Genomic DNA, 23,438 nt, shown 5'->3' with positions numbered 1-23,438 from the left:
AATTTGCTGGGGGAAGTTGTTCTTGTGGTTGTTTATCTAGTCAGCACATTTTCTTATGTCCCTATTTTTATTCATGATATCATCACTTACCTATAATCCAGCTTTGAAATCTCAAAGACTCACCTTGAACTCTTCTACCACTTGCCACGTGTAATTAACCAACACAGTCAATCTATCATTTTTTTCTCACAGCATCTCTCATATCTGTAACTGTTCATGTTCAGTTGCACTGCCATTCTCTCACGCCTAAATATAGACTTGGCGTAACATTGCAGTCACTCCCCTCTGAAAATTCATCTTCTTTCCACCATTTCATCACGTCACTCCTTTGCTCAAAAGCTTTCAGTGGCGAATACCTCTGCACTATTAAATAAAGATCTAAATTCAACCAAGCATCCATGGGCTATAAAAATCTGACCTGGAGTTGCCCTTCAAATCTTATCTCCCTACATGAATTATACATTCCTCCCAAATGAGTCTATTCACTGTCCCTAAAACATTGGACTCATTCCTATTTCTTTCGTCTTTCTAAGGCTGTGGCCCCTGCCTGGAATGCCCTCCCTTGCCAGTGCTTAGTCATGCCCCCCAGAGTTCCGAGTAAACTTCTTGTGTGTACAGCTTTTGCCTTCCCAGCTCATACTCAGTGCTGGGCTGGTCCTGCAATCTGCGTTCTTGGTTTTGAAGAGCTTCTTTATTAGACTTACACTGTTTTTAAAGCTTCGTTATTTGACCCTGTGGCAGAAAACTATGGAATCCAAGCTGTGGGTAAGTTATTGATCTTCATCCACTGATCTATACATTCTGGAATCTGGTGGGTTCTCTATGATAAATGCTACGATTTGATTTTAGGTGAAAAATACTGAAATATGAAATATTGCTGAAAGGAGTTTAAGAGACTGTCTCGTACTTTGCTACTCAAATGCTAGTCTATGAGGGCCACAGACCAGCATCATTTCACCTGGGAGCTTGTTAGAAATGTAGGCTCTTGGGCTCCACTCTGACCTACTGATTAGAACCTGCATTTTAACAAGGTTCCCCAGGGGATATGTGTGCACAGTAACATCTGAGAAGCATGAGGACAATGTCTACCTCAAGATCCAGAATGATTGCATAACAAGGTGAAAAGAACGAGTCAGTGGGAGACAAGGAAAATGATTCTGAAATATGTGCGTTTCATGTCATTTACCAGTTGTGACTCAGGAAAAATCGCTTAACCATTCTGGGACTCATTTTGTGATCTTTCAAATGGGAATTATATCTCCCTGTTATTTCATGGGGTAGTTGTGAGGTTTGGAGAAAACAACACAAACCATGTGAAAGTGATTTAAAAATCATGTAAGGTTTACACATATTTTTAAATCTTTTTTTTTTTTAATTGCTTTTCCCAGGATCACACAGTGGGTTTGTGGCAGAGCAGGGACTCCAACATAGCTCTCCTGACTGCTAGTCCAGTCCACACTGAGTGAGGCTCCCATCAGTACAGGTTCTAGAAGGCCCTTGGCACTGCGAAAAGCAGCCAGAACCATGTGTAGAGAAATAAATTTGACCATATGTCTCAAGAGTGTTTAAATGTGTTAGTACCGCACAACCCAGTAGTTTCTCTACTAGGAACCTAGCTTAAGGAAATAACCAAAATGGATATGAAGAATTTTAAGTAATTATGTTTACTGCAGATTTACTTATAATAGAAAAAACTTCAAACAGCCTGAATGGCCAACAATAGGGAATGGTTAGATAAGTTGTAAGGCATCATAGGGCAGTATATTATGCAGCTATTAGAATTTTTGTCTAAAAAGAGTTTTTAAGGATATGAGATGTTTGATATAATATTAAGCCAAAAGAAAGCAGTAGATCATAAAATTATATAACTCTAATCTCAACTATGTTAAAAAAAAATGTGTATGGGGAAAAGGCTACAAGGAAGCAGAGGAAAATATTACCTGTGCTGTCTTTGGGCAGCAGCCTTTTTCGTTCTGCCCTTCATTTTCTATAAGGACACTGACTGATTTTGATCAGTGTACGTGGGAATGCCTAAAATAGATTAGGAAAAGTGATGGTTTCTCTAACCATTTGCGCAACAGAAGTGAAGTCGTGTTTGTTGGTTAGTTGCTGTGGCTACTTTTTAAATGCAGTCATGCGCCGTATAATAAGGTTTCGGTCATCGAGGGACGGCATATACTACGGTGGTCCCATGAGATTAGTGCCATATAGCCTAGGTGTGTAGTAGGCTATACCATCTAGGTTTGTGTGAGTGCATTCTATGATGTTGCACAAAGACAACATCACCTAATGACACAGTTCTAAGAATGTACCCCTGTTGTTAAGTGACGCATGACTGTAACTTGTGCTCTCTCTCTCAGTTTTTTTTTTGAGGAAGATCAGCCCTGAGCTAACACCTGCTGCCAGTCCTCCTTTTTTTTTTTTTTTTGCTGAGGAAGACTGGCCCTGAGCTAACATCCGTGCCCATCTTCCTCTACTTTATATGTGGGATGCCTGCCACAGCATGGCTTGACAAGCAGTGCCATGTCTGCACCTGGGATCCGAACCGGCGAACCCTGGGCTGCTGAAGCAGAATGTGTGCACTTAACTGCTGCATCACTGGGCCGGCCCTTCTCTCTCATTTTGAATAGACAATATGTGCACAAGATAAAAAAAAAAATTTTTTTAGACGCAACAGTACATTGAGACAAAACATAGCAAATCTCCCTCAACCCTCAGGGCAATTCCTCTTCCCAAAAGCAACCACTGGTATCAGTTTCTTCTGTTTCCTTCCAAAAGTAGTGTATGCATTTCTCCTAAAAGATAATATACTATAAACTGTTTTACATCTCTGTTTCTTTCTTTTTAAGTTTTTTCTTTTTATAAAAACTCAAACTTTGAGAAGAATTATGATGATAGTAAAACGAACCCTTGTATACCTTTCACCTAGATCCATCAATTAATATTTTGCCATAATTGCATTCTTTCTTTTTATATATATATAAAATGTGATTGTTATTGTTACTATTAGTATTGCTGAACCATTTCAGAGTGAGTTGCAGACATCTTTTTTTTTTTGAGGAAGATTACCCCTGGGCTAACATCTGCTGCCAGTCCTCCTCTTTTTGCTGAGGAAGACTGGCCCTGAGCTAACATCTTCCCATCTTCCTCTACTTTATACATGGGATGCCTACCACAGCATGGTTTGCCAAGCAGTGCCCATGTCTGCACCTGGATCTGAACCGGCGAACTCCGGGCCACCAAAGCAGAAGGTGCGAATTTAACTGCTGTGCCACTGGGCTGGCCCCAGTTGCAGACATCTTTATCTCTAAATACTTGTTTGTGTATCTCCTAAGAACAAGAGCATTGTCTTACCTAACTATGATACAATTATCAAATTCAGGAAATTGATACACTGATGCAATACTACCATCTAACATATGATCCAAATACAAATTTTTCCCATTGTCCCAATACTATACTTTGTGACAATTCTTTTTCTCCACATACCTTGAAGCATATTATAAGCAGTTTGTAAAACAACTATTATGAGGCATAATTTACTAAACCAGTATGCTATTGATGACCTTTCAAGTTGTTTCCCATATTTCCCTACTACACTCTATATGCAATGTGCAAATTTCTTTGTACGAACATACAAGGAGGTGTGTATCTATCTGATAAACTTCTTGAAATGCAATAGCTGTGTCAAAGATTATGTACATTTTGCTTTTTGATGGATGTTGCCAAAACATGACTTCAAAAACGATGTATCACTTTACACTTCCACTAAAAATACATGAGATTGCCAACTGTCCGACATCTAACCTAATGTTGCATATTATCAAATCATTTGATCTTTGATAATGCACATGTGAGAAGTATACTTTAAGTTTATTACTTTTCTTATTGTGAGGTTGAAAATATTTCATGTATTTAAAATGTAATTGCATTTCCTTTTCTATAAATTGTCCTTTGTTATTTTTTACTCTGCTCCAGTCATGGACTGGGGATGTTCTAGGCCTTTCATCACTGATTCTCTGCTTTACGTTACTCACTAGAGTCCAGATGGTACCAGTGGACCTATTGGGAAGCCATCGATGTCATCTAAGCCAGATCTAGGTCTAAATTGTCCATGGGGTTAGAGAGCACCATCTAGACCCTCTCCTATGACATTTGCTGCCCCTCAGATGACAACTGGGCTACTTGATTTTGTTCTCTGTCTCCACCCATCCCTAACATTTATAGAACCCATGGCAAGAATACAAATGAAGGCCCACATACCATGTGTCTAAATATTTTTTTTTATTGAGGTGTAACTGAGAGAAAACATTATATTGGTTTCAGGTGTAAAACCTTATGATTCGATATTTGTATATATTGTGAAACAATCTCCACGGTAAGCCTAGTTAACATTCGTCACCACACATAGAGAATTTTTTTTCTCATGATGAGAATTTTTAAGATTTACTGTGTTGGCAACTTTCCAATATGCAATATGGCATTATTAACTATAGTTGCCATGTTGTACATTACATCCCCATAACTTATTTATTTTGTAACTAGGAGTTTGTATCTTCTGATCCCCTTAACCCATTTCTCCCACTTGCTGCCTCTGGTAACCACTAATCTGTTCTCCATCTCTATGATCTAGGTATTTTTTTTATATTTTACATATAAGTGAGATAATACAGTGTTTGTTTTTCTCTGTCTGACTTATTTCACTTAGCATAATGCCCTCAAGCTCCATCCATGTTCTCGCCAATCACAAGATTTCCTTCTTTTTTATGGCTGAGTAATATTCCACTGTACTATTCTTTATCCATTCATCCATTGATGGACACAGGTTATTTCCAGATCTTGGCTATTGTAAATAATGCTGTAATGAACATGGAGGTGTGCATATCTTTTTGAGTTAGTGTTTTTGTTTTCTTTGGATAAATACCCAGAAGCGGAATGGCTGGATCATACAGTAGTTCTATTTTTAATTTTTTGAGGATCCACTTTACCAGGTATCTAAATATTAAAAGTTATAAATCAAGCCAACATACTATAAATAGCATATTTTACCCTCCTACCTTTACAAATATACCTTCATAATGACCTGGAAGGCTGGCTTCAAATTTGGCATGATCAGAGTCCTTGGAGTTCCATGCTGGAATGTGGAAATATAGGAAAACCAGCTTCTGGCCTGTTCCCCGTTCTTTTTCCACCCCTTAAACACCCCAGCTTCCTCTCCTGGGATTCTTGCATACTCATGTGTGGAAACCCCAGTCACACATACCACCATAGAAAACTGTCTCTTGGCCACCTCTTGGGCTTGGAAAGCGCACACTCCAGGCACAGTTGACCATCTGGAAGCCACACTGGGGAAGAGATCTGTGCAGGAAGTAGGCACAGGGCACTGTTCTAGTTTCCACTTACTTGGAGCATGATTGAGAAGTGGATAAGCATGACTCCTTGGATTCCTGGCCCTGTGGGGAGAACAGTGGCTAGAGGAGGACCACAGCCAGGTCCTCTATAGAGTGTGGCCCAGGAAACGTCCCTCTTGACCAGGTAGGTCTCTCTTGACCAGGTCTAAGGTGGTACCACCTGCCTGCTTGTCCACCTACTGCATCGTCACACAGTGTGTTGCTGAGGAACTCCCTGTGGCTTTTCTTTCCGTATTTTCTTTGAAAAAATTTTGACAAATTTGTTGTGTTTTCCTGGTGGCAAGATTCTACAAAAACTTTATCATCTTCCCTTATCCCGGCAAGATATATAAAACTACAAAGCAGTTTATGCTTATTTTCATGTATATGTGTTTCAGTAGCACATGTATTCATAGAGAGCAATACTTATTGTTGTTCTAAATTTATATATTTATTTTCTTTTTCTGATATAAAAGTAATATATGCTTACTGTGAAAAATCCAGCCATTACTTAAAGGTATAGATAACAATGCAAAAAACACCTATAATCTCACCATTTAAAAACAACCACACCTTATGTTTTGGTACAAATCCTTCTAAATTTTTTTCTGTGGATATGCTCACTCATGCTTTTTCGTTCAAAAATGAGATGATTCTATTCATGCAGTCTTGTAACATGCTTTGCCTTTTAACAATAGATGACAGATAGCTTTCCGTTTTGATAAATATAAATATGCATGGGCTGGCCCAGTGGTACAGCGGTTAAGTTTGCACATTCTGTTTAGTGGCCCAGGGTTTGCCGGTTCAGATCCTGGGCACAGACCTATACACCACTTGTCAAGCCATGCTGTGGCAGGTGTCGTCCCACATATAAGGTAGAGGAAGATGGGCATGGATGTTAGGTCAGGACCAGTCTTCCTCAGCAAAAAGAGGAGGATTGGCGGCATATGTTAGCTCAGGGCTAATATTCCGCCCCCCTCCCCAAAAAAAGCATCATCATTTTGAATGGCTATAGAATATTTACTATATTTGTGTGTTAATTTATTCAGTAAATATTCATATATTGACCAGTCACTGAGCTAGATTCTGGAGATGCAATCATAGGTAAGAAAGTCTTTGCAAACACAAATTTACCATAATTCACTTAACCCCTGTCGCTGGACAGTGAAATTGTTCAATTTTGCTGTTATAAGAAGAGTTAGATAAATATGCTACACATTCATTTTCATGCCCTTGCCTGAATATTTCTGTAGAATAAATTCTTAGAAGTGTTAATTAGATGATTGAAAGTAAATATATTTTAAATGTTGATACAAATGCGGATTGTCTCTCAGAAAAGTTGTTCCAATTGACATTCCCATCAATAGTGCTTATTGCTCCATATTCTTGCCAACATTGGGTATTATATGTTTTTTAATCTTTGCCAATCTGATGGGCAACAATTAAAATAAAATAAATGTTCTCTCTTTCTCTCTCTCTCTCCATCCTTTGTAAACTGACAGCTCATGTCTTTTGCCTTGGGATGTTCATCTTCTTCTTAGTGATTTTTAAAAGTAATTATGTACATTAAAGAAATTGTCATGTATTTTGCAAATATTTTCCAATTTTTTTTTGTCTTTGGATGTGGTTTGTGGTATTTTTTTAACCATATTGAAGTTATTTTTTTCCCGCATAGAACAATTTCTGTGACTATCCATAACTTTTAAAAATGATTGATGATTAATAAGCCTGTTGAGTTGAAAGAGTTTGGAGGGACCATGATGCAGGTTTTTGTGTGTAGCAACACCAACATGAGCTTGCAGATCTCCTGTTGAATTCCTGGCTGGGCAAATCAAGGCCTTTAGGAGCTCGCAGGAGGAACAGTAAGGGACCTGAAATTCTGTTCCTTGGCATGGGGGAGGGGTGAGTGGAAAATGGAAGCTGAGTGATTTAAAGAAAAGGAGTGGGGAAAATGGCAACAGCCAGTTTGGCTGTAAGAGGTCTGAGGAGAAAGATGGGGTGGAGAGAGACAAAGAGATGTGGTGGCTGTGGTAAGGAGTGGAAATTTGAGGAAAGAGAAAGAGGCTTAAAGGTAATTTTTAGGAAGTTTGTCAGTGTGATAGCCAGTTCCCACAAAACCTGTGGCAATAAAAACCACATTACTCACCATGCTTTGAAGTTGGACTTGAACTTATTATTGGATAAAAACATGGGAAATGGACCCCAAAACATGGGAGATGGACACGAAGGCAAGTGCTGGTAAATGCAGTGCCAATACAAAGCACTCAACTATGTTTAGGGTCCCCATTGTGGTTGCACTGAGGTTGACTTCCCAACACTCAATCCGTTGCTGGATAATTAATCCAAGCCACTCATGGTAACTACTCCCTCACCAGGGATCCATTCAGGATTTTGTGCCAATGAGATGCCAGGAAGGCTTGCTGGGGCTTTCAGAAAAGATAAATAAGTGCCTGTCCTGCTGAAGGGAAGCATGTTGTCCCAGGTGGTGTGGCCCCAAGGAGAACTTGCCTTAGAAAGAACAGAATGTGTGGATAGCAGAGAGAGAGAGACAGAAAGAAACTGGGTCCCTACGGACGATGTTAAGTCTCTGAATCCATCAAACCTGAAATCCACCCTCCATCTAGTCTTCCTGTCATATAAAATAATAGATGTCCTAATCTTTATGCCTTGGGAACCAGAATCTGTTACTTGCAGCTGAAAACATTCTGACACACAGAGCAAAGTTTGAACAAGTTGGAAGAAAGTACTGAATTCCTAAACACAACAGCCTGACTCAGCAGAGACCAAATGTTTAAAGTGAACCATTCTGAACTGTTTTCACATCCCAGAATATTCTGTGTTCTCTCCCACCTCAGGGTCCTTGCAAATACTATTTCCTTTCTGGAACACTCCTTCTGTTCTTTGTGTCCCTGACTCTGGCTCAACTTTAGGTCTCCATTAAGATCTGGTCTCCAGAAGGATTTCCCTGGTCCCTCAGGTCTGAGTGGTGTTCTTCCCATGTGCTCCCACGGAGCCGTGTGCTTTCTGCGTTGAATTGCCCGTATCTCCCTGTGAGGGCATTTTCGTTGGTCACCATTATCTCTGCAGTGCCTGGCACATTGCCATACTACGTACTCAACATTGCTGAATGAATGAATAAAAGAAGCATTTGTCCTTTCTGCTTGGGCTGTACAAGGATTTTGCCTTTCACTAGAAAGCTGCAATTTGTTATAAACATAGATCAGTAGAGCAACTATTTAATTTTTTCTTTGAAAAGCAGCCTCTTGGAACAGAAAAAGGACATTAAGTCAAAACTAAGGAAATCTGAATAAAGACTGGACTTCAGTTAATAAAAATAAAGTAGGCTCTTTTTGGTGAGGAATGCTTAATATGTAGTAAAGATCTATTTTAAAAAATTGAGATAAAATTCACCCTTCTAAAATGTATAATTCAGTGGGTCATAGTATATTCACAATGTTGTACAACCATCACCACTATCTAATTTCAGAAGATTTTCATCACCCCAAAGAGAAACTCCATATCCGTTAGTAGTCACTCCCCATTCCATTCTCTCCGTCCCTGGCAATCACTAATCTGTTTTCTGCTTCTATGGATTTGCCCATTCCGAACACTTCATATATATGAAATCATGCATTATGTGTCCTTTTTTGTCTGGCTTCTTCCGCTTAGCATAACGTTTTCAAGGTTCATCCAAGTTGAAGTGTGTGTCACTACTTCATTCCTTTATATGGCTGAATAGTATTCCACTGCATGTATCTATCACATTTTGTTTACCTATTCATTGGTTGATGGACATTTGGGTTGTTTCCACTTTGGGGCTATGATGAGTAATGCCGCTATGAACGTTGGGGTACAAATTTTTGTGTGAAGATATGTTTTCAATTCTCATTCTTATATATTGTACCTAGGAGTGGAATTGCTGGGTCATATGGCAACTCCATGTTTAACTTTTTTGAGGAAGTGCCAAACAGATTTCCAAAGTGGCTGTACCATTTTACATTCCCACCAGCAGTGTACGAGGGTTGCAATTTCTCCGCAACTGAGTAAAGATACATTTGAGTAAATTTATTTTAGGCAAACAAAATGCTGACATGCAGAAATAGGAACGATGCACTTCATACTCATGTGCTTAATGTGTATGAATCAAATGATCAGTAATAACTCACCAATCTGCCATTTGATATCCAAGAGCACAGAAGGACAAGGCAAAAGAAAAGACTTATGATTAACTTAGAAGGGAATGATTAATGTAACCCAAGTTATTGGTTAAAAAAGAATGCATACATATTGGGTAAAGAGCCTGCAGTAAATTTAAACTTGAAAGTTATGCAGCAGTGGCCTTAGCTTAAAGCCTAAGCCATCCCCTGCTGGGGTTCAGATGTGTCTGGGCCTGTTTGGCGGACTGAGTGCCAGAAACTGATTTTTAAGAGGGAGAATGTATTTGGGAGAGAGAACTCATTTAAAGGAAGAGAGACTGAAACAAGAAAAGCTTGTTAAGGCTTCTGGTGGGAGGCATAGTTCCAAATACACACAACTCCCCAAACCCTAATCTTGCATCCATGTAGCCAGGACTGAGTCCCAGAAGAGAAAGGCCGGTGTGTAGAATCTGAAAGCACTATTTTTGTGGTTTGAATGTTTGTATCCCCCTAAAATGCATATAACCAGCCCTGGTAGTCTAGTAGTTAATATTTGGCACTCTTACTGCACTGCGGCCCAGGTTCGTTTCCCTGTCAGGGAACCACACCACCTGTCTGTCAGTTGTCATACTGTGGTGGCTGTGTCTTGCTGTGATGCTGAAAGCTATACCACTGCTATTTATTTAATTAAATAAAATGGAAAACAACTAGGTAGCTGAGGAATGAGTCAAACAAATTTGAAATGAATGACTAAAAACACATTGCTCTTTTGGGATGCCACTCCAGAGTCTTCGCTATTGTGACAGCTGATGCAATAAAACTGTTTACGGCCTTTCCCACCATAGGTTGCCATGTTGTTCTCACATTTGGAACTTTCCATTGCTTCAGAGACAAACTTTCCCACAGTTTTCTATCCCATGACATTTGAGGTTATAGATGAATGTGTGACTAGCGGTCAGTGGCAGGAAAAGTAAGCAGCTGATACAGTGTGTAACAATCCAAATTGAAACAAGTTCAGTTGGATCCAAGATGTTGAGTTAACATAAAGCCAATGCAGTAGAACCTGTGAGGAAGAGGTTCTCCCACCGCACGGAGGTGAAGGAAGGAAGGATCTGCAGACACTGCCTTTTCAAATTCATGGAAGTGAAACCCCATGACCACACCTCTATTTTTCCAGTAGGCTGAAATATATTAAGTTCAGGCCAAAGCTCTTTTTTGAAGATATCACAAGTTATCATTAGATTCATTTTCCATCAAAGGCCACTTTCCAGACTTTTAAGAAAGATATACAGCAGATCTCACCTGACGAAGTTCTTGGTGTGTGTGGAAGCAGGAAAACAACTTGGGGAGGAGTGGGGAGGTGTTGTTTGAGGAGCATCTGACAAGGCATGCCCAGAGAAGACCAGGTTTCCTCCATATGGGGGGAAGACAGATCAAAGCAATGGTTTTCAAACCCTGGATTTGGTGGGGCCCGAGCAATATCCTGAATTTATCCTGGAGTGACTGAGGAGGGGCCACATAGGTCCACAGCCTACCACGGAAAACCAGGCAGGCTGAGTTTTGATCTCTTTGGTATATTGGTTCTTGTCTAAAATTTATCTTTGAACATAGGGATTTGCTGCTCAATGAAAGGGAAAAGAGAAATAGCATGAAAGAGCGAGAGAGAAAGAGATTGAGATTGAAAACCACTGGGGTCTGCTTGACTCCACTTCTGCAAACGTTATGGTTTCTCAGGAGGAGGCTTCACCAGGCTGAATCCTGCATATGAATCACAGTTGTAGCAAACTCGGTTGCTGTTTTCCTTCCTCACACCGGGAATTCATCTACTTCTGGCTCCCAACACGTGGTCTTGGCAATGCTTGTCATGGCTGCTTTGTTACTGAGCCGCATGGTGGAAAATGAGCAGAGCCCTCGGCTGGATCCATCTCACCAACCCCTGGCTGACCTCCTACACTGTATATCTCCGCGTACGGGGGAAGAAAGCTCAGGAGGCCCGGAGAGGAGAGGGCTGAGCTGATGGTCCTGTCCAGAATTTGAGAAGTTCTGCTCAGCACAGCTGAGATTAAAAGAGTCAGGAAGGAGAAATCAGCAGTTCCTTTAAGGGCCAGAAAACTTACAGAAATGCTGAAAGATAACAAAGCCAGAGGACGTGGAAGTTTGGACACCTTAGCGTTCAGCTCCCTGACTTTTGGAAATGACGTGTCACACTAGTGAGTCCAAAACCAGCTAAGATAGTTGTTTTTTTTTGCATCTTTGTACTCACTTTAAGACACTGTAGAGAGGTCTTCTAATGTTTTCCACACGTTGTAATGGCATAAAACCAGGAGAGGAACAGGGACAGCCAGAAAGAATTACAAATAGAGAATAGAAGACAGAAAAGATGGAAAAAAAGGGAAATTACGGTGACATCTGTGGGCTTAATCAGTGACTTGTCTGGCAATGCAAAGTTTAACCCGTTAGAGCAAACAGAACCCGCTGAGGTCACTGCCTCCTGATAAGCCTCACCCCCTTCTCGGATTTTGGGATCCTTGGGCAACAGGCAGACGTGTCGGTTCCTGCTGGCTTCCATCCTGTCTGGCCTTGGGAACAACGGCCAAGCACTTGATCATTGAGCATTTCCCTGAGCCTCCAAAGGCTACACGTGGCATTATTGGGAGTTCTTTGCTTGATATTAGGCCTGGAATTTGCCTGCCGCCCCCACATCTGGTCCCCAGATTTAGGGCTGTCCCGAGACGACCAGGTGTGCAGTAAGCTGCACGTTCCCTGTGTTTGTGGCCACTTTGCTTGCCTAGTATTTTGCCTGGTTCCTGCTTTGTCTCTGGGACTAGAACTTGGTACAGAAGCTGTCTGGGGCTGCCAGGCCTCCCCTGGCTCCTGCTAGTCTGCTCATGCCATCTTCTCCCTCTTCCTGTCTGTTTGCCCACAACTGGACTACATGAGAGTTCTAAACTTATTTTGAAAAATTTTAACCCCACAGCAAAGTTGAGAAAACAGAACAGTGAATAACCATATGTCCTTCACTTGGATTTATGAATTGTTAGCATTTTGCCACATTTGTTTTTCTCTTTCTCTTTCTACACACACACATATAGAGACGTAATAGTCCCACTAATGTCCTTCATTGCTATATATTTTTCAATTCAGGATTAAGTCAAGGATTATGCATTGCATTTAGCTGTCGTGTCTCTACAGTTTTCTTTAATCTGGAACAACTCCCCTGCTTTTTAAAAAAATCTTCCTTGAGGTCAATGTTTTTGAAGAGTCCAGGACAATTGTTTTGTAGGATGTCCACAATTTGGATGTCTGACTATCTCAGATTCAGGTTAAGCGTTTTTGGCAGCAATACTCCCCAGGTATAGGCTGCGTCCAGTGCCCATGTGCCTCCTCTGCACGTCACCACACAGTAGCCACCTCCCCCTGCCCCTGACAAAAGGCAGAGCAGCAAAGGTGGTAGAGGGACTCGTGCTGCATAGACCTGGGCTCCCAGGGGGGCCTGGCAGGGTTGCTGCCACCAGGCACCACTCTGACAAGTCAGTCAGACAGGATTAGTTCAGAAGGAAAACAGCTAAGCGTTCCGCTTTGGCTCCCACACTTATTTGTCCCAGGGCTCTCACATAGTATGGGCTCTTAGATCTCTGTAATAGGACTACAGTGCTGGTCAGGCTGAGGGTGGACCCAAGAGGGAACAAACGGGGCAGATTCCACAGAAGCAACATCTTAGAGGCTCCATAGGCTCAAAGATTCTGGTATATAACCTTCAGTGTGTGGACAGAGCTTCTGAATTCAAGTGGAAACTGCAGGCAAAGGGGCTGTTGTGCTGGGTTTCAGACAGAGAGGAAGGGCTGGGAGTCAAGACTGAAGTCTGGTTGAGTGCAGGGATTTGGCAGATATCCGTGCTCTGCATTAGCACGGAAGCCAAGTTCCTCCTTGGAAAGGAAGCGTGGGTACTGTAAGTTCAAGAAGTCAAAGTCAAAACCCAAATCCAGGAGCCCTCGTGAGTTGTAGGAGTCCTTGGATTAGGAGTTCCTCCAAGGCAAGAAGCCTTTCCTATTATTTTGTGCACCCCCATGACACAGCACTATGCCTGGTCCGTGGGAGACACCCAATTCCTGCTGGTGAATGAGTGAATGGATGAATAAATAAATGGATATGATTTCTAAAGAAGCAGGACCAGGTTTAGTATCCAAGAGTCCAATTTAATTGGGAGGATCTAAGAGTCAGTACCTGAGGGTATAGATGGGTAGAGATGACAACTGTAGCATCTTGAGAATACGTAAGTCAAGGATAACCCAGTTGTAAAATGGGGTTGAACCATAGCAAGCTATTGAATGTATCATGATTCGTCCTCAATCCACCTAACTTCAGACTTTTCTTTGATAATGAGCTCATTGGTATCCTGGTTTTCTGCATGTACAGACCCTTTATTCAGCCACTGTGTACCAGGAACATGCTTACCCTATCAGGCACACGTTCTGCCTCCAAGAAGCTGGAAGTGGGGCCACCGGGATGGTGTTTGCCCTTCCCTGCCCTGCTGCACGTGGTAGAAACAGAAGGTAAGATGTGGACACACTTATATAACATCCAGGCTCTTCAAAAGCCATAAAGTAGCATCTACAGCTCACTCTCTAATATCATAAAAGCTGGGAGGAAAGTCCAGAAGTAGGAATGGAGAAATGCCATGGAAAAAAGTCCAGGAAGCTCCCCAAAAAGCAGAGCTTAAATGTAAAGGTTTGGCACTTTACTGAGACAAGGAGGAAAGTGAGGGGTCAGTGACCAAGCTGCGAGCTTTGTTCAGCATCTGGAGTATTGGAAGCTTCCAGCAAGATCTGCTAGACTGATAAAGTGGCTCTGGAGGATGTCTTAATGGATATAAACACTGTGCAGGAGGAAAAAAAAGACTTGTCAGGTGATTCAGAAGAAAAGTATTTTTAAGTTGAGAAGAGTGTAATTGTATTACCATTCCCACATTTAGAGATGAATAAAAAAGGCACAAAAAAAGGAAGTGGGCTGTTCCTGGGCCTCCCATAACTACAGTCCAGCTTGGCTTCCTTATATAGGTTTCTTTTTGTACACATGCTTAGTTTAGGTTTCTAAAACCGATGGTTTTTATTTATAGGTTAAGCAAACCCCAATTTTTCTAAATACTCTCTGAAGACAAAGTTGGCCAGACCGTAATCTGTGTTATCACCATGCCCAGTGTCCCTCCTTCCTACCTTCCTGTCTGACACACTTGAGGAAGCTAGATGACCTCTTCATTTCTATAAACTTTCCCAACTTTCTTCTCTTCTTGGTTGTTTTTTTTTTTTTTTTTTTTTTGCCAGCGTGTCAGTACAGCTGAGCCCTCCTGATCCCTCTTGGCTGCACAGACCCGGCTCCACTTCTGTCCTTCTTTTACTGGAGAACTGATGTCAGCCCGGCTGGATTACAGCCCGGCGACCGTTCTGTTGCTAATGAATTGGCAGGGAGAACAAAACACTGCAGCGCTCCTGGAACGATTTTGTCATCCATTTTTGGAGCACAAAAAACTTCGGGATTTGGAAAAGAACAAATGTCATCTGAGTTGGTTTATTTGCCTCAGGATGTCAGGATCCCCAGTTCACCACACCCTGAATGTTTATCTGATTACAAGAACTCATGCAAATGACAAAAGGTTAAAGGGAAAAACTCCACCCTTGCAGCATTTCCCTACATGTTTCCCGCCCTCCAGGATTGGCCGGCCGGCCTGGCTCAGGAAAATTCTTATATTTACAGTCTTGTGAATAGAGGGGCTAGGCTTGGCAGCTTCAAAAGGCTGAGGGAATCTTGCAAAGTTGAGCTTGAAAGAGCCCTCAAGGAGCATTAAGGTCCACATTCTCCACTGAAGATGAGAAACTAAAGCCAGAGAGATGGCCTGGTGTTATGGTTGAATTGTGTCTCCCCAAAATTCATTTATTGACATCCTAATGCCCAGAATCTCAGAATGTAACCTTATTTGAAGACAGGGTCTTTACAAGGTATAAGTTAAAGTTAGGTTATCGGGGTGCGTCCTAATTCAGTATGACTGGCGTCCTTAGAAGAAGGAGAAATATGGACAGAGAGACACATATACAGGAAGAATGCCATGTGAACACGAAGACGGCCATCTAAAGCCAAGGAGAGAGGCTGGGAACAGAGCCTCCCCTCACAGCTCTCAGAAGGAAACAGCCCTGCTGACAGTTTGATTTCGGACTTCTCGTTTCCAGAACGGTGAGACAATACATTTCTGTTGTTTAAGCTCAGTTTGTGCTACTTTGTTGCAGCAGCCCTAGCAAACTATTCCACCTGGAATCTCGGTTCTAGAATGGCCCAGCCAGTTGGTCTCCTGACTCCAGTGACTAACACTCCTTGAATCGCATTGCCCCCTAGACTTGAGATAGACTGTGAAATTACTATTTACGGAAAACGCGAGTACTTTTCAAGAGGGACAATTGGTCTACGAATTTGAAGAGCGGCGTCTCTGATCTTCCATGCTGGAATCTGGGCGTGTAAACAGAGGCAGGAAGATGCTCCCCGTCTACCCCCATCTTATTCAGTTTTAAAAGCTGCCACCGTTTAATTCACTTCCTCAGAGCCCCCAGGAAATAGGCATTCTCTTTTTATACGATTGCCTCATTTTTAGTACTTATTTCAATTTCTCTAAGAAATTCCCTGGGCATTCTCTTTTTGTGAGGACATTCTCTGTTTAGTAGCTATCATCTTCTATTACGTCCAAAGTTGTGTTCCTTATTTATCATTAGTGGTGCCTTTGGTTTCTATCAATTTAATATTATGAATGGGCTTGAATTTAATTTTTTTCTCTGTTTTTTGGCTGAGGAAGATTAACCTTGAGCTAACATCTGTGCCAATCTTCCTTTATTTTGTATGTGGGACGCCACTACAGTGTGGCTGATGAGTGGTGTAGGTCCGTACCCAGGACCGGAACCCGTAAAGCTGGGCCACAGATGTGGAGCGCACTGAACTTAACCTCTAGACCAAGGAGTCAGCCCCCATTGAATTTCATTTTTATGCAGATAAACCATGGCACCGTATTAGTGGAGAAACATATTTGAGGAATGGAGTGATATGGATAATTTGCAATAACTTTTCACACCGGAGTGAAATTCTGACCTCAAGTTAAAACAATATCAACAACAACAAAAAATAGCCTTCACTATTAAGGCAGGTGCTTTTCCAAAGTGAGGTCCCCTAAAGGGGGCATTAGGAGATCAGGGGACTGACTGAGAACATGAGAAGGCTCTGTTCTCCTTCATGGCTCAGTGCTGAGGGAGGGGCAGATATAGAAAAGCATTTGGACTATCTAGGGAAAGCTTAGGGACATCCCACAGAAATTCCGGTGGACAGGTGAAGAGCCTGAGGACAGGCACTGAGCAGGAGTGGTGATTAGCCAGCTGGCCCCAGAAGAACATTCTCTGAGAAATCTGTGCCTCTGCTGCCACCTGGAACCATGCCAATCAGACCGGCCTATGCTGCCAGGGACTGACCACTACACTGGCTTTATGATGTGGCTTACATAAACCCCTGTGTCACAGAAAGGGTGTATCCATGTGGGTTTATGATCAGTGGCTCCTAGAGTTTAGGATTTCATGACCCTTCCCCCAATAAAAGAGGGGCACTGACAAATGGTTGGTAGCTTTTAATTCTGTCAAATAATAATAGTATATAAAAAATAGTACCCACATTATTTCATAAAAATATGAATATTTTAACAATTTTTTAAATTAAAAAGACAAATCCTAAGAACAATGACAGTCTTTCCATCAAATGACATTTGGTGATCCTGAAATGACATTTTTTTTTGAAAAAATGATATATTTGTAAGTTTTTTCAAATGGAAAAATCACAACATAATGTTTTATTTATCACTGCCGCCTCTGGTACAGTTCCTGCTACTTGAGCCTGGACCCTGTCCCTGTGGTCCTGGGCTCTGTGGGGAGTTCTCTTAGCAACCCCAGCACCCTCACTGCTTCAGGGGACGGTGTCAGGGACGATAGGGAGTCCCTGCCCTAAGATGCATCCCCTCCTTTTTGTAGCTCCCTTGTTTCTACCAAAACAGATGCCCTTCCCCAAAGAGTCTTTGTATCTCTTTACAGAGTGAAGAATTAAAACTCGTTATTACTTCCTGATAGCTCCTTAAAATGCTTTGTTAGCCGGTATAAATTATCAAAAGGATATGTCATCCCCCGCTACAAAGGTGATGCCCCTCCTGTCTTCTGTTGGGTTCTCCCAGAAGCAGGTTCTGAGACAAGCCCATTCTGAATGCAAATAGGTTATTCAGAAGGGGATCTCACTAGAGGAATGGGGATGTGAGACAGGGAAGGAAAGGCAGCCCACAGAGAGGAAGGATTAATGAGCCCATTATCACTGGGGCAGCTGGGAGACCCCTGGGAAACTGCAGAGTACCCCTTAGAGTGTTGTACCATAATTCCCATCTGTTACTGGTTGAATTCTGCTCCTGAGGGCATGGATTTCCCAGCACTTGCCACCTGCCCTGTGCTCAAGCCACGTGAGCTCCCACAGCCAGAGCCAGTCTTCAGGCAGAGTCACAGACGCCATCTGCTTTTATAACAGGGAGTGCTAGCGGATGTAGGTGGGGCACCCAAGGCATCACTATACCCACTTTTGCAACCTTTGAACTCTTGAGACGAATACACAAGTTGTATCACTGGTCATATCTCTGACACTGATTGAATACAGGGTCATATCACTGACTCTGACTTTCGATATAGAAAGTAGGAAGTTCTATGACTCACTTTTGCCCTTAAAGGAAAAAGAAAAAGACCTTCTTCCGCAAAGAGCTGCAGCCCACTTTTCCATGAGTCGCCAGACCATCCCCAATAATCCTCGTCTCACACCCATAGGGGAGACCACTGATAGACATCACGGTGATAAAATGCATACGTTCAGGACAAAAATCTCTCACCACTACCACAGGACTTTAACTAACAATGATCTAGACCAGAGATGGCAAACTGATTCCTCCCGTGTGCCGACTCTGATCAGTCAATTGTACTGTGTTGAGAAGAATTCTGAAGCGTGGGGAGAAAGAGAGGGTTGGGTATGGATTAGAGCAGTTAGGTACCAATCCATAAGAGGGGCCAAAAAAAAAAAAAAAAAGAAGAAGAAATCACTGGAAAACTTCAAAACTCCAAACATAATGAGGTGGAGAAATCTGTATTTTCAAGATCCGTTCAGGAACATACTACATGTGTATATATATACGATTGGAAGGAATATTTTTATAAGGTCCTCGGGAGTAGCGGATGAGGAACACAATGAAACTGCAGCATGCTCTAGTCACATCTTCGGTCTGTCTGTTGTGGGTAGGGCGGACAGTCTAGGTTCTACTGTCAACATAGAAGGTAAAAACCACTGTAGGCAAAATTACATTTAAAAGTCTCTTAAAATGTCCTAATGTCTCTAGTATCTGGGCTCTCAGAAGCTGAAAAGCCGGGATAGTTAAATCCCCAAGTGCACATATGTTGCAACTCTACTGTAATAATAGGTGGTCACCAACCAGCCTTCTCAGGTGGCCACGGGGGCAGGTCTGGTCGGCTGTAGGCCCTTTATTTTTCCGAGTGGATTGTGTGAAATGGTGGCTGCCTGTAGCTGCCCTCCTTACTCTCCCCACGCCTACTGCTCTGCTCTCCTTCTCATGTTAAATAGTCACAAAGTGAAAGTTAGGTTTCTACCTCACACAATACATGAAAGCCAATTTCAGACAGATTAATGAGCTAAATGTAAAAGACCAAAATCATTTTGAAAACTTAGATCAAATGAAAAGTTTGATAATATCTAGAGTTGGCAAGGATGTGCAGTCACAGGTTTAATTTCATCAGAGGGCTATTGCTACTAAAACTGTCACTTCATTTCTGGTTATCTATCCTGTAAGCATACTCATATAGTGAACTAAGATAGCCGTACAAGGTTATTCATTGCAGCATTGTTTACAATAGTGAAAAACTGGAAATAACCAAAATACTCCTCAAAGAAAAAGGGCTGCATAAATTAAGATACATCCTTATAGAGTGATACACAGCTTTTGAAAAGAATAAGGTAAGGGCTGGCCTGGTGGTGTAGCGGTTAAGTTTGCGGTGCTCTGCTTCTGTGGCTAGGGGTTCCCTGGGTTGGATCCTGGGTGTGGACCTACCCACCACTCATCAAGCCATGCTGTGGCAGCATCCCACAGAGAAGAACTAGAAGACTTACAAGTAGGATATACAGTATGTACTGGGGCTTCAGGGAGGGAAAAAAAAAAGGAAGATTGGCAACAGATGTTAGCTCAGGGCCAATCTTCCTCACCAAAAAAAAAAAAGGCATATCTTTAAAAAACAAACAAACAAAAGAATAAGGTAAATTTATACATATTGACATGGAAATAGATACGTCACAACTTATTTGAATTCAATTTTTTCATTTGTAAGATGGGGAGGTTGAACTAAAGATCCTCGAAGATTTCTTTTAACTTCGTTCTACGAAAAGAGAAGTCTGTCACATAGCTCAGGGATTTTGTGCTCTTAAAAAATACAATTTTCCTTTTTCATTGTTTCTCTTGGGAAAATCTAAAATTCACAAAGCCGACGACTCCCTCTCCACTTTTTCTCCTTTCTCAAGATTAAATCTGCTTTCTTTCTCAATTTAGGTGATCAAAACATTTTGGAACCTAAAAGTAAATAAGGAAACTCTGAAGGTAAATATGTCCAAACAGCTTTACTAAGAAAAAAACCTGAATGTATGGGTTTCAAAGACAATATACTCCAGAGCCAGCAACTAAAGGGACCACTCTCTAAACCCCTGAACGGTGCTGATGAAATTCCTCAACAGTGATCTGCTCAGCTGGAAGAGCGCTGTGTTTGTGTCCGGAAAGAGAGGCCTAAGAAGTGGCTCCTCATAATCCATGACTGGGGCGTCCTGGAGAAAGTTGGTTCTGATTAGAGGGGATTTCAAATTTACATGTGGCGAAAAACAATCTCCTAGGAACTGATAAGTGCAAAGGACTTCATTTTAAACAAACAGGAAAGATAAGGAAGCAGAAGTTTCATTTCCATTTTGACTAGACTTACACAACCACGTGAGAACCCAGAGTTCCTTTGTTGCATAAGTGGCAAATCTGTTTAACCTTTCTGGGCGCCCAGCTTCTCCATATGGAAAGCAGGTATGGAAGTTTTGACTCATCTTTCAGGGTCACTTTTGAACAAAAGGCGAATAGTAGAAAAGCCTTCTGAAAACAAAAGAGAACACATCAATCACTGAGGGAAAACCAGGACATGACAATATAAATGATCCGCTGCCTAAGAAAGTCCTGAATCCAATACAGACGATCATCCCAGTTCTTTTTTACGGCCAGAGAGGCCTCTGAAGCTCATTAGTGTCTGGAATTACTTCATACACTGGGCTGGAAATTTCAAAGGAAAATTTCAAGAAATTTTAAAGGAACCTTCCAAATCCACTAGCTGGTTTGCTCTTTGCTGGATGTTAACTGGACCATTTACTTTTTAAAATCAGGCTAAATTTTGCCCTGGCTGAGCCAAATTCTGCCTCTATCGCTGGGCAATTCTTGCTGTCGTGAATGTAGCTCTGTGTGTGGACGGGAGAAGAGAATATGGCCATTGTCCTACTAGATGCAAATTATGGCCCTGATTCAACAAAAAAATCTCTGTCCTCCATGCATGGAAAATACAAAGAGACTGAAGCCAGACTGATATTTTGTGACATGGCATCCTGCTCCTGAAGAAATTCATGTTGTGGTTTGTGATTAGGAAGCCAAAAAAAAAAAGAGATTCTGAAACTGACATGATTTGTAATTTTTCTCAGTTTCAAGGCCCGTGCTAATGATAAAAACCTCTATTAAAATTACTCAGAGAGCATAAACTGATGGCTTTTTGAGAGAGAGAAAAGATTTTGAAAGAAGAAATTTTTATTTGTATTACGTGGCTGTACATGACAAAGTTGATGCTTCATTCCATCATTCTCTCTGGACCTTGGGGAAACCAATACCCAATAAAAAGCAGTATCAATAATAAAAGTAATTTCATAATAATCTGTAGTCAATGACGATTCTTTCATTGAAGGTTTAGATGACTAAGTTAAAGTGTTGGTGGACCAATGTAGATGGCACCTTTCAAATTAATAAAATATATTTGATCTCTACCTACTTCTATTAGCATAATACTTAATCTGTTATAGTTTTCAATTCTTTGTACTCCTACCCTTCTCCCAACATTTTAGTGGCAGTGAGGGCTTTTGTTATGTTTGGCTCCTTATGTAGGGTCTGAACAGGCTAAAATGCAGAAAAAGAAACTGATTCAATACTTAGCTTTGAGGGTTTTTTTTTTTTTTTTTTTGGTGAGGAAGATTAGCCCTGAGCTAACATTCATTGCCAGTCTTCCTCTTTTTGCTTGAGGAAGATTGTCACTGAGCTAACATCTGTACCAATCTTCCTCTATTTTATGTGGGATCCTGCCACAGCATGGCTTGAGAAGCATTGCTAGGTCCACGCCCGGGATCCTGGCCTGGGAACCCTGGGCCACCAAAGCAGAGCACATGAATTTAGCCACTATGCCACCGGGCTGGCCCAACTTTGAGTTTTAAAAACCTGACTTTGAAGATCAAGAGCGAAGTTGGAAGAGGTGTGCCCAACTCACCACACCTTAGTCAGCAATGAGTACTGTAGTTGATTTTTTTCTCTTTTGGTTAATACTAGCTGTTAGAAAATGATTTTTCTTTGTTATTTTATACTGTTAGTCATTTGTACTTGCTCTTTTGTGAATTGTCTATTTTTATTTTTTTTCTCATTTTTGAACTGGAATCTTCTATTTTTTCCCTTATCTACTTCCATATTGATGTGCCAGATATGTAGTCAATATTTTCCCAGTTTGATATTTCTTTTAATTTAGCTTATGATTTTTTAGCTCTATAAACAGTTTTATGTAATCAGTTTACATGTGATTTCTGCCGTGGCTCTTAAACTTAAGACAGCTTTTACCCACACAGAGTTGAGAGAAACAGTCACCCATAGTTTCTTCTATTTTGTTTGTAGTTTGATTTGTTACAACAAATTCTTTATTCTATTAGATATTTTATTTATTCCATCAACAGATATTTCCTGAGTTCCCACCTGTGTCTGACCAGGTACAGGTTTAAGGTAACACAGGAACCAAAACACTGAGAGCAGGAGAGAGGAGCGAGGAACACGCGGCAGCTTCTGCGCAGGTGAGGCGTGCGCGCTGGGCACGGCGGTTTGGCCCTCTCCACACACCATGGAGCCTCGTGACGTCGCTCAGGACTGAGAACCACTGGAACCTCTCCAAATCTTAGCTTTTTTCTCAGAGAACCCCCTTGAGTTAACTTGATAAACTAAAACAATTTTTGCAGCAGGCTAAATCGGATCAACCGTAGAGCATTAATCACGCTACAGTGATGAGGCGAAAAGTCCTTAGACACGAAGGAACCAAGAGAACGATTTGTAAAGGACTTAGAAAAACTACAAAATATACCTTCACTAAGATTTCCGATCAGGATTCAGAGTAGCAGGGCTGTCTGAGATGATTTAGACTTGGCCTTTGCATAATAAACAATTAAAGGAAATCTCAAAATAACCAGTAAATGTGGAAAAAAAAAAAAAAAATCTCACTTGTAACCAAAGAGGCTCTTAGTGTTCCATGAGAGAGTTGTCACCTAAACTTGACCTTTGGGCTCAGTCTGAGGCCTGGAAGGTGCTGGGCCCGGTGGACCGAGATTAGAATTGTTTTGTGGGGGCACTGTTTACTGCTGTGCCTTGAGAAATGGCCTGACCAGAGGATCCATTCACGTACCTTCTTGTGGGTCCCAGGGCTGCCTGGTCCAGGTAAGCCGTCCCAGTTGGGCCTCCTCCCTCAGTGCTTCAGAGATGCTGTCC

The 23,438-nt window shown here is 41.6% G+C and overlaps 1 long non-coding RNA gene across 1 annotated transcript; it reads left to right on the top strand.

The window, feature by feature from the left end:
* The first annotated feature begins 613 nt into the window (after window positions 1-613).
* On the top strand, window positions 614-21,565 carry LOC124244728 (uncharacterized). Its single transcript, XR_006890103.1, has 4 exons — window positions 614-765; window positions 13,943-14,079; window positions 14,848-15,751; window positions 20,184-21,565. It is a non-coding gene; the product is annotated as an uncharacterized LOC124244728 (long non-coding RNA).
* Window positions 21,566-23,438: the final 1,873 nt, after the last annotated feature.

This window comes from Equus quagga, chromosome 9, assembly GCF_021613505.1.
Source record: "Equus quagga isolate Etosha38 chromosome 9, UCLA_HA_Equagga_1.0, whole genome shotgun sequence".
Classification (NCBI taxonomy): Eukaryota; Metazoa; Chordata; class Mammalia; order Perissodactyla; family Equidae; genus Equus; species Equus quagga.
This window is presented reverse-complemented; position numbering and strand designations above follow the sequence as displayed.